We start from the raw sequence: 18,738 nt of genomic DNA on the forward strand, positions 1-18,738 counted from the left end.
CTGGTTCAACAGTTTTAGACAGCTGCTAGAATGTGTTTGATCATTTTAACAAATTAAGAATTTTGCTATAGAAGAATTGGTGCAGCTATTGTGCATTTAAAGCTAGTGCTGATTTGAATGTTTTGGTAAAAAAAAAAAAAATTGATGATTGGAGAAACAACCGTGATTTGAAACGTGAAATTGATAAGAAATTGGAAGTGCAGCCAGTAAGAATTATTGAATTGGAATTGGTTTGGTGCGGGATCTGGTACAGTGCAGAAAATTGATTTGCTTGCAACAATTACTTTTGTAATACATGTGAGCAAAATTTGGGTGCAGCAACAATGTTCACTCAAAGATACATTTGAGAAATTGTGGGACCCACGAAAATAGAATTGAGACAAATAGTGGGTGGTCGTACGTGAACTTGCATCATATGTTCAGATTGAATGGCCAATTGAATTGAGAAGAACAGTGTAGAAGTTGGGATTCGCATGAAATTGGAGTGAAACAACACGATTACTTGGACTGCACAATTCTAATTGAAGAATTTTATTTCAGTAATTTTGGAGGTACGAAAAGCAGGATTACAATTTTTAATTTGGGCCAAGCTACATTGGGCTAGTCACATTTTGGGTTCCATGCTCTATTAAGAAATTTGATCATTCTTTATTTTAATTTTGTAATCCATTCTAGTGCCTATTTTTAAGTGTTTTCTTTGGAGTGACTACTTTCTTGAAAACGTTTAATTTTTTGTTTGTCTTGATTTTATGGATAATCTTTGTGTTTGTCATCTCTGATCTCCTTTGAGTTTTACTCTTCAAATTAAGCTTTTATTGTTTTTATTATGACCTCTTAAAGTGGAATATACCTTGAATTTGTTCTTTGTGAGAATTAAGCTAACTTCTAGGTAGCATCCTAAGAGAAGGCAAAGAATTTTGCAAGGGGTATCACCTTTGGAGGAGAAACAAGTAAAGGCTTGGAGAGAAACACTTGTGAGAGAAGAGAAGAGAACTTTTAAGATTATTTTTTTAAATTTTGTGTGATTTCAATTGTTTTGTAATTTGGCCATTATCTTTACTTTAGGTGTCATGGAGGAGCCTTTGGTGTTCTTAGATGACCGGGAGAATATTGAAGCGAAATTGGAAGATGAGGATAAGACTTTACTTCTTCTTAGTACCTTATCCAAAAAGTATGAACATTTTAAAGACGTTTTCTTTGTTCGGGAAGGAGCATATCATTACCCTAGAGGAGATGTAAACCTTTATAAGGATTAAGGGGCTTCAAAAGTTTAAAGAGTTAAAGGGGGTAAGAAAATGGGTTGAGTTTGAATGTGTCAAAGTCAAAGGGAAAGAAAGATAATGAGTTTAACGGGAAAAAGACAAAGTAATTTTCGTTACATGATTTGGCAGAAGTTGAGTGTTTCAACTGTCACAAGAAAGGTCATTACAGTCAAGTTGTCTAAAAAAGAAGAGGAATGGAAAAGCCAAGAAATCTGATTTCAAGGAGTCTGTTGATGTTGTTGTAGCATTTGATAACCAAGTCTGTAGGGGTGTTGGTGGCGTTTGTGTCTGATACACAAAGGAGTTGGGTCATGGACTCGGGTTGCAAATATCACATGTGCCCAATGAAGGAATTCTTTAAGACCTTGTGATGGTAGAAAGCCTAGCTCACAACCAACCACTAAAGTTATGACAAAGAGGATAAAAGAAGATTGAGACTCTGCTACTAATGACAGAGACACCCTTTTATATATGTTCAAAAATGTCATAACTCAGTGTAACTTTTTATAGAGTAGAATTTATTTTTCTTTCTTAAATTAAAGTAGGAACCTCACTTGAAATTTCCTTAAGTGAATTAGGGTCAGAGTTAGGCATCTACAACCTATCTAGGGTATGATTAGGGCTTCATTGCAACCCACTTTACCCTTGGTCGATCCTTTAGACCTAATTAGGTCACATGGAGCACGCTTGATCATGCTTGCCATGTGACTCTAATTTAGGCGCCTAATTCAAACATTAATTAGTTTGAATTTCCCTCTTTTTTTCTTGTAAGCAATGGTCACACTACTATATAATGGGGTGTTTGGCTCAAGATTTATAAGATCAATTTTATGAGTGTTATACTGCCAAATTGTTAGTCTAATCACTCTCTTGTCTAAACCTCTCTAGGATAAAGACTTTTCATCTTATTCTTCATCTCTTTAAGTGATATGACTCAACCAATCACTCTCCTTACTCTTCATGCACCTAGAAGGAAATTCATAGCTTCATTGGAGCTCTCCTTAATCCATTACCTCCATTAGCTTTCTCCAAGTTCCTCCATATGTAATTTTTAAAACTTTAAAAACTTTTTTAAATATGGAAATTACATATAACACTGGTTTCTCTATCCAATCGGTGATATATGTAGTGCCAAGAGTTAAATATTTCATATTGGTTGTGTCGTCCACTGATAAGATCCATTTGTCGTCGTGGGTCGAAGGAGTGTTCAGGGAGTCAATTCGACCATGAAGTCGGTTAACACTTGACTCTTTATTCGTCCTCTAAGCTCATAACTGATATCAAACTCGATAGCATCCTCTTATCCGATTTGAGATTTTCTTGAAATTTGAAGGAGAATGGCGGAAGCTTAATGGAAGTAGTGTGTCAATGATGGATCCATTGGAGATTCCTTGAAGTTTCCATGAGAAGTATGGAGAGTGATTGATTCGACTATATCACTTGGAGAGGTGAAGAAGGAGAGAAAAGATGTCTATCCTAGAGAGGTTTAGACAAGGGAGTGCTAAGGCTTGCAAATTGGCAGCATAACACTCATATATTTGATCTACTAAAACATGAGCCAAGCAACACAATTTATAGCCACAAGACAAGCATGATCAAATGTGCACCATGTGACCTAACTAGGTCTAATGACTGTCCTAGGGTTTAATGTGTGATGCAATTAAGGCCAATTATACCTTAGGTATGTTTTAGAAGCCTAACACTAACCCTAATTTACTTAAAGCAAAAATACAATCCTACTCTACTTTTAAGCAAGAAAATTAAAATCCTACTCTATAAATTTACACTAGGTTATGACATTTTTGAACATGTATAAAAGAGTGTCTTTACCATCAGTAGCAGAGTCTCAATCTTCTTGTATCTCCTTTATATAACTCAAGTGGTTGGTTCTGAGTTAAGGCCTCTGCTATCATCCCCTCCCTCTTGAAAAAGATTTGTCCTTAAATCAAAAGTCTCTGCCTCGTCATCTGTGCTACCTGCAAAAGGTGTTAGATTTATAACATTAAAAGTAGCATGTACTTTATAGTCCTCTGGCAGACTTGGAAAGGACCATTTCATCGGGGACTAAGCGTAGACTTCCTTTGACTATGAAATCTATCTTTTCTAAGGTGCAGCCAAACCTAGACTCCCTATTAAAAAACTATCTCCCTTTTTCCCTTATTGGTATGTTTTATTTATTTCCCAGTTTGTTTTTGTATTTTATTTTTAATCCTCTCATGTAATTTCTTAACAAAATCAGCTTTTGTTAACCCCTTCCTTATGCATAAATTCATGTCGATTAGGAAAAGGTAATAAATCCAAAGGAGTGTGAGGATTAAAACCATATACAACCTCAAATGAAGAAATATTAGTAGTCTTATGACCACTTTATTGTATGCAAACTCAATATGAGGAAGGTACTCATTCCAAGATTTGTGGTTTCCTTTCATGATTGACCTAAACATAGTTGATAGAGATCTATTCACTTACCTCAGTTTGTCCATCAATTTGAGGATGACAAGAGGTTGAAAATTTCAACTTAGTTCCTAGCCTTTCTCAAAGAGTTCTCCATAAATGGTTAACAAATTAAGTAGACCATGAAGTCTTACCACTTCTTTAAAGAAGAGATTGGAGATATTGTTAGCATCATCCACTTTATGGCAAGGTATGAAATGAGCCATCTTACTAAACCTATCCACTACCATAACTATGGAATCAAAACCTCTTTGTGTACTAGGAAGCCCTAAAATGAAGTTCATGCTAATCTCATCCTATGGAGCACAATTAAGAGGCAAAGGAGTATAAAGTCCATGAGGCATAATCTTAGACTTGGCTTTTAAACATGATATGCATCTATGGTAATGTCTTTGAACTTCTTTTATCATATGGGGCCAAGAGATTTTTCCTTTTACAAGCTCAAGAGTTTTATTAACTCCAAAATGACTCATGAGACCTCTTTCATGTGAGTCTTTATCAAGGAGTTTTCTATGTGTTCCTTGAGGTATACAATGTTTTCATTCTTTAAACAAATATCCCTCAGAAACATAAAATCCTCCTTGTGCTCTAGGTTTGCAACTAGAAAAGGTGGATGCAAAAACCTGATCATTCTCATAAAGCTCAGGTATGTTTTCAAATCCAAAAATTTGGGCTCCAAATTTAGAAAAGAGGGCATGTGTCCGAGATAGAGCATCTGCCACAATATTTGTACTACCCTTCTTGTATTTGATAACATATGAAAAATGTTCAACTTATGTTGACCTTTAAGATATTTCAAAGACTCATGATCACTATGAATAACAAATTATTTTGAAACCAAATAGTGTTGCCAAGTTTGTAGGGCCCTCATAAGTTCATAAAACTCTTTATCATAGGTGAGGTAATTAATGGGCTGCACCATGTAATTTTTCACTAAAATATGCAATTGGGTGTGTTGTGAGTTGATTTTAGGATTGCACACTTTTATAGGTTACTCTTTTGTTTATGATTTCTGGATTAACAATTATAATGAGAAACCCAAAGAATATTCTCACTGGATACGAACTTAACCAGGTGGTTAAGTAAGTGTGAAGGTTCACTTCTAGAGGTCAAAGAGAAAACACAATTATATAGTGTTGATGATGAATAGGTGCGGAATTAAAAAGAATTATATGGGAAAGAAAGAAGATGGAAACTCAATAGAAAAAGAAGATGGAAACTGAATAGAAAAAGAAGAACACAAGAACAAAAAGGAATGGAAAAATAAAAAGATGAAAGGAAAGAAAAGCTTAGGATGATAAAGGTGTGGTCACGCCACTTGGAGGGGAAGGAGACTCCAAGATGAGTGGCGAAGAGCCACCATTTGAAGTGTAGAGGACTCAAGATAAGACCCAAATTCTATGAGACTCAACTCACTAAACACTCTGACAAAGTTTCTTTTGTATTCAAAATTCAATCTGTCAAATACATTAGGCAAGACACTCTATTTATAGAAAGTGTCTTGGAGAACAAGATAGAGGGGTAGGGTTGTCATTTGTGAGAAACCTTCTAGAAGGTAGGTCAAAGAAACCCTAAACCTAGGTGCACATGTCATGAGAGGTGGGCTTGACACAAACCGAAATTACTAAGCACACCCTACTCAAATTATTCTTCTTTTTGGCACCCTTAAAGTGAGCCCAATTTATTTTACATAAACTTGTCTTGTGAAAAGACTAGAAGGAAGAACAATTGATATTTTGGTCCATGTTTGGTTTTTCTTCTACTAAGGCTTTTGGTAGGGCCAACATTATTTTGGTCTTGTATGCTGAGATGACTGACCTAGTTGTGAAGTGTATGTTGTGTCCTTGGTCATCTGCTTGCCAAGTTGGGTTGTATCATGCCCCCCAAGTTGGAAAGAATTCTACCTTGAACTTAGAACTCCTGTAAATAACATAGTTAGTTTGTTCACATGAAAGATAAAAACATTTCTAGCACTGGGTTGTGAATCAAACTTATTTTCATGAAGTTTTGTGAGTTCACTTGAATGAGTTCTATATATAGGCCATGTTTGTGGAGAATGTTTAGGGAGGAAATGTTTTGTTTTTGAAAATCCTCTTAGAAGGTGAAAACCCTTAGAAGGTTTGTGAATATTATCCTTAAACTTATTTATTAAAGATGTCGAGTATATAGAATGATTAGGTAATGAAAAAGATAAGGAAGAAGAATACCTTTGAGGTGCAGTTTGTATTTTTTTACGGATTAACATTATTGTTTTTACTGTGTGAGGTGAGGTGATGATACCTGTTTTATCCTTTCTTTCTTCGTCTTTTTTCATTCTCTTTTGGTTTTCATTTTGACTTGGTCCTCATTAAATTCTTTAGGGGAGAGGGGTTTTAAGATAATCTTATGCCCTTGGAAGTTGAAAGAAATCTTATTGGTATGGCGATCATGTAAAATTTTCCTATCAAATTGCCAAGGCCTTCCCAATAGAATATGTGTTGCTTCAGTTGTCACAACATCACATAAAACCTCATCTTTATACTTTCCTATAGCAAAAGTTATGAGGACTTGTTTATAGGGATTTGTATGAGAGATAGTGGGTAATCCAAGCTTCTCCACTACTCTTGTACTTGCCACATTAGCAAAAATATCCCCATCAATGATCATGGAACATAACTTGTTATTTATAAGGTAGCGGGTGTGAAAATTATTTTCTCTTTAGGATGGTACCCAACATTCGCCTTACCATCAATAAGTCACCTTCACAAGGTAACTCACATTCATTTTCACTCGGGTGTTTGAAAGGGTAGGGGACTTAGACCTAGAAGATTGATTACTATGGTCACTAATGACTATCCCCCCTTTTACCATCATGATTGTTTTGTTAGGGCAATTTCCAGCGATATGACCAAAACCTAAACATTTGAAGCATTTTTTATTTGAGGTTTTATTTGGCGATTTCTTTCTAGAAGGGGAAGGATTGTCTTTAGAAGTTTGTGGAATGGATTCTTTACAGGAATTAGAAGGAATATCTTGATTGTGAAATTTATTTTTATCCTTCAAAGATGAGTTGTAAAAACCATCATTATGTGTATGTTTGAAAGAGGTTTTTGTAAAAGTTGTGATTCAACCTTGATGGTTAGGTTAACCAATTTTTCCAAATATGTATACTTATAAAGTTCTACAACAATGTAACTTCTAAATCTTTGAAATATTCATCCACATTCCTAGGTCCTTGATGAAGTCGTTGGAGCTTCAACAAGAGTCCTATAATGAGGAGGAACAAACTGTGCACGCATGCGTAACTTTAATTCGTGCCAATAGACCACAATTGACCTCTTGTTTAGCCCAATGTCCATTACAATTTGATGCCACCATTGCATTGAATAGTCTAAAAATTCTAGGGAAGTTAACTTAACCCTTTGCTCTTTTTTGACCTCATATACATTAAATATTTATTCTACCTTATCTTCCCATCCTAAATACAAATCGAGATCACTTTCCCCACTAAAACTAGGTAATTTAACAAAAGGAAAAGAAGTCTTTGGTGGTTGGTGTTGATGGCGCCTCTCTTCAAAATTGTGCACTCTTCAATCTTGTTCTTCCTATTGAATCCCATAATGCATATGATGTCTAGTAGCTCTTCTAGGCTCCCATCTCATTTCTCCAAGTGTAGTCCTTGGTCATCTTCTTGTCGAGTTGGGTTGTATCAGGGTGCCCACCCTATAATAACACTGCACATATGCTTACTCCTGACGCATCACACTCTAGCTCAAAAGTTTTTGAAAAGTTTGGCAAAGCTAGAATGGGTGCATGAGTGAGTTGAGCTTTCAACCTTTGAAAGGCTTTTTCATGTTTCTCATTCCAACAGAATCGAGTGGCTTTCTTCACTAACTCTTTCAGTATGAAGCTAGACTTGAGAAGTTGAGAACAAATCTTCTATAAAAACTTGTTAACTCATTAAAGCTCCCAACAACTCCTACATTTTGTAGTGTTGACCACTCTTGGATGACTTTGATTTTCTCGAGGTCAACATGAACCCCATTTTTGTTGACTATAAAACCTAAAACGACTACATTATAAAAAAAAGTGCACTTATCTACATTAGCAAATAAATTGTTATTCCTAAGAACTAACAAGACTTCCCTAAGATGAACTAAATGAGACTCTAGACTCTGACTATAAACTAAGATATCATCAAAGTAATCTATTACATATTTACCTATACAGTCCCTTAGGACATGACTCATAAACCTCATGAAAGTGTGCACCATGTGACCTAATTAGGTCTAATGAACGACCTTGGGTTTAATGTGGGATGCAATGAATCTCAATTATACCCTAGGTAGGTTTTATAAGCCTAACTCTAACCTTAATTTACTTAAAGCAAAAATACATGTAAATTTCTTACTCTACTTTTAAGTAAGAAAATTAAAATTCTACTCTAGAAATTTACACTAGGTTGTGACATTTTTTAACATGTATAAAAAGGTGTCTCTGCCATCAGTAGTAGAGTCTCAATCTTTTTGTATCCTCATTGCCATAACTCTAGTGGTTGGTCTTGAGTTGAGTCCTCTGCCATCAAAACTCAGAGAGCTCGATTGACCACTTGATCATTCTTCCTGCCATGTCCGGCTTCAAGAATTGGGAGGTCAGTTCGGATTATGACAGAGTGTCTCTGAAAGTAGTGGCAAAGGCATCGTGCTAATATCACCACGAGTAATGCTACTTTTTCCAGATTTTGATACCTGGATTTGACAACTTGAAAAACCTTGTTGACGAAGTAAATTGGCTTCTAGTAAGCCCCTTATTCTTAGACAAGGGCCAAACTTACTATCGCCTTCTTAGTTACCTTCATATATAACTGACATCGGATGTTTGTGGGATTTTTAAGTACTTGAGGTTGCTGAAATATTCTTTTAGCCGTTGAAATTCTTGCTGACATTGTTCAGTCAAACTGAATCAATCATTCCGCCACAGACACTGGAAATATGGGAAACCTTTGTCTTCTGCCTTTGAGAGGAAACGAGAAAGGGAGGCCAACCAACCAGTCAGTCTCGTACCATATTGAAATTTGTAGGACTCCCATGTTAATTATGGCTCGACACTTGTCAGGATTGACTTCGGCACCTCTCTCATAAGTAGGAAACCAAGGAATTTGCTCGCTTTGACTCCAAAGCCACATTTTTCTGGGTCAAGTTTCAATTGGTATTTGTTGATGATGGTGAAGAATTCTTGCAGGTCCTTCCCGTGGTCTTTCGGATCTCACGACTTAACTACCGTGTCATCGATGTAGGCAAGAACACTTTTGCCGATCATCGATTGCAGTATCTTTTTCATCAACCGTTGGTATGTTGCCCCTACATTTAGTTCGAAAGGCATAATTCAGTAGTAAGAATTGACATCTTCGATCATGAAGGTCGTCTTCTCCTTATCTCAATATGCATCCAAATTTGGTGTTATCCAGAATAAGCATCTATGAAACCCTGAAGACCGCACCCCGAGGCATTCTCAACCAATGTGTCAATGCTTGACAATGGATAAGAATTCTTAGGATATGTGTTTGTACATATCAGTGAAGCCTATGCACATTCTTCACTTTTCGTTGGATTTTCGGACCATGATTTCACTCTATATAACTATGTGTGGTACTGGAGCTCTTTGATGTGTCCTCTTAGGAGTTTTTATGTCTCCTCTCACACAGTTTTACATTTTGCTTCCGAGTGTCAATGTCTTTTTTGTACCATCGGTTTGGCTTTAGGATTCGGTGTCAACCGAAGGCTAAAAAATCGAGGTTAATTCCTGGCATGTCGTTGCCTACCCCGACAAAAGAGCGGATATTGTTCTGAGGGAACCCTATTAATTTGACTTCAACCAAGGTTTAAGAGTTGCTCCAATTTCCAACGTTTTCCTTGTTCCTACTCCCATTTCTTTAACATCTTTGACCAGCTCAGGTCAGTATTCATACGATTTTCTTAGATTAACCGATTTTGAAACTCGTTCTCCAGACCTCAGCTTGCTCCGTTCCGGGTTGGGGACTTGTGATTTGTTTTTTCTTCTAGTCGTATTTCTCCCCCAACACCCACTGCTAAAGTTAATATTGCCTAGTAGCTTCTCCGATTGTGCAAATTGTTTTCATAGCATCTCCGGGATGTTTTCAGGTTGACTTTCACGGTGACAACTTGTCCCTCAGTAGTAGGGAGTTTCATCTTCAAATGATGAGATGATACAAATGCTCGGAGATGATTGTACCAGAGGTGAGGAGTGAGATTCCTTTTCCCTGGAGAACCTGTCATCTTGATATGGTTAGGCAAGGGCATTGTTGCGACTTCTTTTCTCTCGGCTCTCTTGATTGTTTGTGCAACGCGAAAGGTATATAGTGCCGCTTGGTTTTGCTTTGGTGTCTTTCAAAATCTCGTCGGTTTGTCTGATATCTGTTGTGATCCTTGTATTTAAGGGTCTTGTGTGCTTCTCTACAGAATTGTTTTGCTTCATCACTTCTTTAGCTTCAATATGCGATCCGACTCGAGTTCTTATCTCTTCCAAAGATTCAACCTTTTGACGAATCAGAGATTCACTGAACGGGTTGGCCCTGAATCCTTTGACAAAAGCAGTTACGAACATTTTGAGAAGGTACTGAACAAGTCAATGGTTGTACCTTGTATTCTACTAAACCATTATAGCGCGGCTCCTGTGAAGTTCCTACGAACATCTTGCATCTTACCTATTTTGAGCCACCCAAGATCAACATCTTAGCCTGAAAAGCTTTAAGGTTACTAATCCTAAAAAGAGGCGATCTTTGGGACCATCTTATCTATTTGCACATTTTCCAATCAGATCCGCACTTCTTCCCTTCGGGATGCAGGGTTATTCAGGGTGCATCGAAGTTCGTCGTTGGCTTTCTACAATTCTTCATGAGTCCGCATTACATCTTCCATTAACTGACGAGACTTGTTAGCTTCTTCCCGTAATTGTTCTGGACTCTTTCATGGTAGTCAATATATGTTGCAAAGTGGGGTGAGAGTTGCAATCCGATATGGGTTGATTTAGTGGTCGTGGTAGTGGGTTGTTCATGTTCAATGGTGTGTAAATACTCTATGAGGGGATAGTGAAAGTTTCACCAGGGTGCGCCAATTATTCTGCCTCTTATTCTGGCTAGAGATCTAATCGAGTTATAATCCCTTCCAGACCAATAAAAATGCTTTCTAATTTACCGAACTCTATTTTTTACTCTCATTCAAACCTTATTTATTCACGTATTTTGTGTTGGACTATTTTTTAGGAATAACCATTAATGCACTTGAAATATCCCTTAACTTTTTAGGACAATATCTAAACATTCCAAGATTCTTGGAACCGATTCAAATTTTTAGAGATCGTGTAAAATGGATCATATTTAGATGGGTTGCTTTATTGTTCATTCATTATGACATCATACTTAACAAACAGATTGTCCTTGTACCGACAATAATCATTCGTTATTTCATTGATTTCCTCGATTTCATTGGTCAGATAGAGGAAATGTTTATTCGTTGATTTTTTTTTATGTTTATATACCTTTGAATTTTAAATTATAAGTACGCATTGTGTCACGACGCCACATTATTAAAATAGTATGTTTTAGATTTTATTTATATTTTGAAAGTTATCTTTTAAATGATTATTCAAGTTGAATATTAAATTTCAAAAGTATTTATAGCTAAACATATATTAAATAAATGTATCCACCAATTCAATAGTCATCTCCATTTCAAGATATTGTTATAGAGAATTAGGTTAAGAATATTATAAAATAGTCTCAATTTAAAAACTGTAGTCTTTTTAAACAATTTAAATAGTATCTCTACATATAATTAAGTGTAGTTAATGAATAATTATTTACACTAATAGTATCTCTACATATAATTTGCTCTGTGGGGAGACGTTGATCGACTGCTGCGACGTCCAAAGTTACTTATACGATCTTCAAATTGTTTGAGAAATACCAAATGAATGAGATCAGATGAATGGCTCTTTTTGTTTTGGGGTGAAAAAGGGGAATTATGATTTTTTGTAGAGGTGATTGAGAGACGGAGAATTTTAAAGACAAAATGGAAGGAAGGAGGTTATGAAAGTGTGAATAGCGCACTGACTTTTTCATAGGCGTATCTGTCAACCTCTTTCAGATTCAAACTGCTCCACAGTAACCATTCAACAATAATGACCAAATACACAAAATAAAGTAATAAAATGAAGGTATAATTACCTTATTCGTCCCTACATTTAGGGTCAATATTCAATTTTATACCGTGATTTAAAAAAAAAAAAATTTGGTTTCTCTGTTTAGGATTTGGGGGCATGAGATTGGTTTTGCAAAGATTAATAAATTGTGTTGGTTAGGATTTTTGCTTTGGCATAAACGTTTTTGGATGGTGGCTTCTTCACAGATACGAGGGTGTTGACAGATACAAGGGTCGTTTGTGGTGGAGTCTGGTGTTGTGGATTCGTTGGTGGGGGAGGAGTAAATAGCGTTTGTGATTCGTTTGTGGCTTCATTCGTAGCTTCATTTGTGGTGGGAATATATGCCTATAGGTTTGCATCTGTATCATCATGTAGTTGTTATCGAATGGAAGTGCAACAACACCGATCTAATTCTAGCCATGGTGGTGGGAGCAAGATGGCTTTTGTTGCTCCCATTTGCGATTTTGGGGAATTTTCGGTTTTGTGAACAACAACAACTGTCAATAATGGTGGGAGGTAATTTTGGGGTTGTCCAAAGTAAAAGGTGAGATGTATTGAATTATGGATTATGAAACAAAAATGCATTGGTATTGATTGTTTTGGTTATCGTTTTGGCTAATACAGAGTAGGAGTGACGTAAGCATGGGATGCAATTTCTTCAGATGGTGCATTGAAGACAATGGGCATGACAAAGATGAAACTATTGCTAGACAAAGAAACAAGATTTGTAGTTTGAAAAAACGTTTGAAGATGTCAAGAAAGTGGATTAAGATGTTATTAGTAGGGTTGTGTGTTATTGTTATAATAAACATTGTTATGTTGACTATTTTCTTAAAATTCCCATGAGTGACATATGAATGTATATTTTGGGATTATGATTGAATGAGTTAATGTAATATGTATTATATGTTGAGTTCATTATGTCTAGTATGTAATATGTATCCTGAAATCTGGAGCAATGCAAAAAGAATTTGAATGAACAAAATATTTGATGTTTTGTATAATACTCCAATATGAAATAAAGCAAGATGAAATTTTAAACCGAAATGAAATTTTAAATTCTATTTCAGTATCAAGTAATATGTTATATAATATAAAATTTAACCTTGAAGGAAATGAAATAAGCATAGGCATTTGGAATGAAGCAAACTTAATTATCATAGATTTGGAATGAATCAAACTTAATTATCATAGAACCTGATAACATTAATATACTCCAAAATACATGAACCACATGAACGTAAATGTCATTTCAAAATACATTAATAGGAGCCTAGAATAATTGTTTTTCAAAATACACAACTATAGAAATCAGTGGGTTCCAAAAGCATTCATGGCTTCCAAAAGCGGTCTCTCATGGACTGTAACTTAAGTCTCGTGTTGGGTCTTGAAAATTTTGCGCTTGATCTTATTGTCCTCGAGTTGGCTGAGATGGTTATGAAACTATTGGTTGAGTAGGGGGAGATGGTGGAACGAGTGCGGTTGGAGCTTCCTGACATGGAGCTTCCTGAGATGGCCCTGGTCCACTTGGAGCTTGCTGAGATGGGCCTGCTGCCTGACTTGGAGCTTGCTTAGATGGCCCTGGTGCATATGGCCTTGGGTGAGATGGCCTTGATGCACTTGGACCTTCTTCAGATGATTTTTCAATGCAGGACTTTTTGTTGTGGCCAAGCTTATGACATATCCCACATTTTTTCTTTAATCTACTTTGGCCTAACTGAATTTTTTTCTTCATTACCTCCCATGCTTCCAACCTTCTCTTCTTTTTTGATCTTCCAGACATCTTCTTTGTGGGAGGTGCCACAACATTTGGCATTTCAGTTTTGTCCCATACTTGTTCACCGTTCACTGGATAGATAATTGAGTTGTACACCTCTGCATATGTTTCCTTCTTGAACCAAAATGAAATGAAGTTGACTGGATCGACATTGAAAAATTTCATTCCAGAAAGTGCATGACAATAAGGTATTCCAGTCAACATCCATTTTCGACAGCTGCACTCATGTATGTCCAAGTTAACCACAAACTTTTCTCCAATGGTAGAGATATGTCTCACTTCAATTAGGTGATCTGCGAAAGAGTTGTGATGATGGAATTGGTTAGACATATCTAACAACTAACACAATAACTTTTTAAAATAGTGTATCAATGTTGTCATCTAACCTGGGTATCCAATATCGAGTTTGATTTTCTTCCTTTTGTAACCTGCTTAAAATCTTTGGACATATTGATTCTTCAAATGAGGCAATTTTCAATCTGTTATTTGCTCATCTCTACATTATATAAGATCTGATATCTTCTAGCATGGTAATGATAGGTTTTGCACGTGCAGCTACAAGCACACTATTAAAGCCTTCACAAATATTGTTGACAAGTGAGTCACATTTTGGAGTGAATGTGAACATTGATCTGGACCAGAACCTAGTATAAATGATTTCAGAACCTAGTCAATTGAAAATAAATGACTTCATAAACTGAAAATAAATTACTTGGTAAACTGAAAATAATTGAGTTCACAAGCTGAATTATTGCACAATGTATATGGTAGGTATAAGAAAATATGGTGTAAAAAATTTGCACCCTTTTACTGTTAAATTTTGCATGGCAGTTAAGAAATTGTACAGGAGAGTTAAGAAATTGAAAGGCATGTGTATCATTAATAATCAAAAGTCAACAGCTTAAGCAAACAGTCACCATAAATGTAATGCATAACTGACTAGTAGCAAGAATTATCAACATTTACCATGCACAATCCTGTAAAAAGCACTAAAGTCAATAACAATGATGGGGAAATTACTCATAATACCACAAGGTTCTCTGATAAAGGCACAGAAAGGACAAAACAACCAACAAAGTGTAAACAGAGCAGGAAAGAACAAAGAGGAAAACATAAACCCAAGGGCTTACTTGGGCCAGAAAGCGCATGGCAAACTTAAAGAGTGAAAGAAAACACAAGGGCCAAAGATTGATGAACATGAGCTACTGGGTTTTGTCAAAATTAAAGGTTCTAAAAAGTAGAATGTGAAATCATAATGTAACCCAAAAAAATGATTTTGCCACTTGTTGGTACAGTAGTACTATCTACTTCAATTCTATCACTATTTATGCACGCGATTCTAGATGTTCCCTATAGTGATTGGCAGTTGTATGTGTATGTGCAGAGGAAATTAAACAACAAAGAACAATTGTGCAGAGGAAATCAAACAACATGCATATGTGGTGTCAACGCTACTATAATCACAACAAAATTAAACTTTTAAAAGACTGTTATTTGGGAAGTGCAGAAGCACCAAAATTGGCATATAACAATAACTGAATTACTGCACAAACCTAGTTAGTTATTTAGGTGGAGGGCTGATGCAAACCACACCAACAAGAAGATGACCAAGGATGCGAAAGTACACAAAGAGAAGTCATCTCAAAGTAGAGACCTCACTAGAGGGAGAATTGGACAAAGACCAGAGCATCTAAAGTTCTTCCTACTGGTCTTCTTAATGATTAGAAAATGTAGTAAATAAGTTGGGCTCACTTGAGGGATCCAAATAACAAATATAGGCTAGAATAAGGTACCTTTAGCATAATATGGGGTGTGGGTAGCCTTTTAGCTTGTTCCTAGCCCTTTTGAAAGACATTTTGACCTAGTTTCTAGAAGGACAAACCTAAGATGCGGGATTGACTTAGTCAAACCCTAAGATTGCCCATTTTTCCATTTTCCCATCCTACCCCTTTAACTTGTTCTCCAAGGCTCCTTCACCTATAAATAGGAGGCCTACCTAGTGTATTTTACAAGTTCAATGAAATAAAGAAAGTTACTCTGCACATTTTGTGTGAGATGCTAGTGAGGCTTGTTCCTCTTAGTCATTAGTCTTATCTTATGAGAATTTGAGAGCTCTCAAGTGGCAGCTTCCAACACTTATCTTGGAGTCATTTCATCATCCAAGTGGCGTGCTCATCATCTCAAACTCCATATCTTATAAGCTTCATTTTCCTTCATCTTTTCCTTTATCTTTTCCTTCGATTTTCATTCCATTCAATTCGTAAATATGTTCTTCTTTTGGTTTCTTTTTGTCTATTCGGTCAACGCATTCCATGCTTAAATTCCGCACCTATAATTGTCATCATCTTCACTTTATAATTTCCTTTTCCTTTTGCCTTTGTGAAATGAACCTTCACATCTACTTAACCACTTAGTTAAGTTAATGTGCAATGGGGATTTTCCTTAGGTTTTCACCATTAATTGTCCAACAATCTCAATCATAAATCTAAAGTGTCACCTAAATGAACAATCATAAAATCAACTCACATCAAGGGGAGGGAATAAAAGGGTAATTGTACAGGATAGTGAATAAACAACATACTGATATCACTCTAACTAGGGTAATGGTATCCCTTGGAATTTTCAAATCTGACATCAATAAAAGAACAAGTATGAATGCTTGCCTGGGAGGTAGTGCAATCAGATGTTTGAAAGCCTAATCAATGACTTCCTTTATAGCCCTCATCTCTCTCTCCCATGCTTGGGGATATGTGCCGCTGAATGCCCTTCACATTAAAGTTTTTAATTTTTTTCGTACGAATTTATTTCTGAAGTTCGAGTACAGGTGTCGAACACACAACCGCTGCATTGCCCTAGGTATCACTTCTTGAATGGCAGACAACAAACCCTGTCAAAGTCATATATAAAATAGTTAAATTAAAAGCATACACAGACAAAATCAACAATTGACAACAAAGAATATACTTTTAGTTGGTCAGATATGAAAGTGATGCCTTCACATACATCTACACCCTCAACATCTTCAATTAAAAACTGCAAAAACCAGCTCCAAGAATCTTTGCATTCAACCTCAACCACAACATATGTTAGTGGTAGCATTTGATCATTTGGGTCCCTCCCAACAGTTGTCAATGGTTCACCACCATAAAAGCCTTTCAAGAAGCACCCATCCAAAGCAATTATCAGCCTACAAGATATAAAGCTATCCTTGCAGGCTTTTAAGCAAACATAAAATCTGTTAAAAACTTTGAACCCATTCATGTCTTCAACTTTTACTTTCATTGTGGACCCCGAATTTGCACGCATCAACTCATATGCATAGTTATAAATTCATTTATACTGCTCTTGCAATGAACCATGGACATTCTTCAACGCCATGGCCATTATTTGTTGAGCTTTTTACTTACTTATACTTGTGTTCCACTTTTTAACAACTTTATTCCTTACATCATTACTTCTCATTTTTGGATTCTGACTTAAAGAAGACTCCAACCTCCCACTCAACCATTTAATGTTCAACAAATCAACCTTAAACTTCCTAGCACAGGTATGTACATCATTTAGTTTTCTTAACTGCCAACAACTCGTTGAGGGTAAGAACCCACAATATGCATACCATTCACATTGTCCCTGTGCTCCAATACAACACACACAAACTCTCGTATTATCATTTTGGACTAATTTCAAGTTCTTCTTTGAATGGACAACATAAGTTCTAATGCCATCTTTAAATGCTTCCTTGTCTGTAAAATAGGTACCCAAATCCTAGGAAAAATTTGTCATGTTTTTTGGCATTTCAAAGGATGGAAATTTACCACCAGTACTGATATCCTCCTCACCATCTTCAAATTCGTCCCCGCTGTCTAACTCTTTTGATTCCCACTCTGTATCTGACAATCGTTTATCATGCACAAATGTTCCTTCACTTTCATCATCATCAACACCCAAATTCTACAAATCAACTTTACAATTTGGTTATAAACCTTCTATGGGATTATTGGCCTACCTTTTACTTCTATGCCTAACCTCACCCTCATCTGTAGTACCCTGACTCTCACCTTATCCTTATTTGTAGTACCCTCATGTGTAGTACCCTTACCCTCACCCTCACCCTCACCCTTATCTCTAGTACCCTCACTCTGAACTTCAATTTCACCTTCAATAAATTCAACTTCCCTTAACCAAGAAGAATATTATGACACATGCCCACCATCATCATCCCCACCATCATTATCACATTCCATGTCTTTGTGAATGGGCGCACCAATACCCTGACCACCATGACCTTCGTCTTCCTCCTCATCTTCCTCAACCTCATCACCATCATCCTCAACATGACCCTCAAGACCTTCGGGTTCCATACCAGCACGACCTTCCTCCTCCTCATCATCACCCTCAACCACACCTTCTATACCATGATGCTCACCAATGTCCACACCACCAACATCCTCAACATCAACTTCAACACCTTCGGGTTCCACACTAGCACATCCTTCCTCCTCCTCATCATCACCCTCAACCACACCTTCCATACCATGATCTTCATCAATGTCCACACCACCACCATCCTCAACATCACCTTCAACACCTTCGGGTTCCACAACATCACCTAAAACCAACATCACTTCTGCCTCTGAAACAACATGCACTAAAAATAAATGAACTTCACCATGTGTATTTGAATTTTTCAGCATTTCTATTGCACCACCATCATCAACCAGAAGTTGCAATCTATTTTCCAACTCTTCACAACCTCCACTTGAATACCACATATCCTGTACTGTTAAAAATCCCATCTCCTTTAGAATTCCAACTATTTCAAAGTAACTCCGTCTATTAGAGTCACATGACCATGTTGATGTATCACCACCAACACATCTCCCATCACAAAATGTCCCTCTATGGTGGACCACAAGCTCAAAATAACATTCTGCCATGATATGGACTTTATAAAAGGTATCCCTATAAAATATATTATACATATGACCACAATTAACAAACAAATTATAAAGTAATCCTTCATTTAATTATGTTAGAAACCAAATG

This window comes from Phaseolus vulgaris, chromosome 5 (assembly GCF_051622355.1).
Source record: "Phaseolus vulgaris cultivar YP4 chromosome 5, ASM5162235v1, whole genome shotgun sequence".
Classification (NCBI taxonomy): domain Eukaryota; kingdom Viridiplantae; phylum Streptophyta; class Magnoliopsida; order Fabales; family Fabaceae; genus Phaseolus; species Phaseolus vulgaris.